Raw genomic sequence first — 1171 nt, 5'->3', positions numbered from 1 at the left:
AGTAAGTCAGAGAGAAAATGACAAATAGCGTATGATTTCACTTAGTGCGAAATCTAGCAATCTAAAAACAAACAAAAAACAGAACCAGACCTATACCAAGAACAAACTGATGGTGTCCCGAGAAAAGGGGGAGAGAGAGATGGGCTAGACGGGTTGAAGGGGGTGGAGACACAGGCCTCCAGTTACGGAATGAATAAGTCACAACGAGGACAGTAGCATCACAGGTTATATCTTCAGTTGTATTGTCATAGTGTATGGTGACAGATGGTAGCTACGCTTGAGAGCATAGCATAACAGAGTTGTCATATCACTGCTGTGCACCTGAAACAAATGTGACATTGTGTGTCAACTGTACCTCAATAAAAAAAAGAAAATGTGGGGCACCCGGGTGGCTCAGTCGGTTAAGCGTCCGGCTTCGGTTCAGATCATGATCTCGCGGTTTGTGGGTTCCAGCCACGCGTAGGGTTCTGTGCTGACAGCTAGCTCAGAGCCTGGAGCCTGTTTCAGATTCTGTGTCTCCCTCTCTCTGACCCTCCCCTGCTGTCTCTCTGTCTTAAAAAAAAAATGTGGCAAATGTTTCATTGATAACTCTAAAAAAAGGGTATGTGGAAGTTCACTGAGGAAAAAATGTACCCTTAGGAGCTCTGATGTATACAATACGATAGTATTATTTATAATCACCATGCTAGGGGCGCCTGGGTGGCTCAGTCGGTTAAGCCTCCGGCTTCAGCTCAGGTCAGATCTCACGTTCGTGGGTTCGAGCCCTGCATCAGGCTCTGTGCTGACAGCTAGCTCAGAGCCTGGAGCCTGCTTCCAGTTCTGTGTCTCCTTCTCTCTCTGCCCCTCCCCCTCTCATGCTCTGTCTCTCTCTGTATCAAAAATAAATAATTTAAAAAAACACATTATAACAGCTAATATCATCCTCAATGGGGAAAAACTGAGAGCATTCCCCCTGAGATCAGGAACACGACAGGGGTGCCCACTCTCACCACTGTTGTTCAACATAGTGCTGGAAGTTCTAGCATCAGCAATCAGACAACAAAAAGGAATAAGAGGCATCAGAATTGGCAAGGAAGAAGTCAAACTTTCCCTTATTGCAGATGACATGATACTCTACATGGAAAACCCAATCGACTCCACCAGAAACCTTCTGGAACTGATCAATGAATTC

Source organism: Suricata suricatta, chromosome 10, assembly GCF_006229205.1.
Source record: "Suricata suricatta isolate VVHF042 chromosome 10, meerkat_22Aug2017_6uvM2_HiC, whole genome shotgun sequence".
NCBI classification, from domain to species: domain Eukaryota; kingdom Metazoa; phylum Chordata; class Mammalia; order Carnivora; family Herpestidae; genus Suricata; species Suricata suricatta.
The sequence above is the reverse complement of the archived record's forward strand: the minus strand, read 5'-3'. Positions refer to the sequence as shown.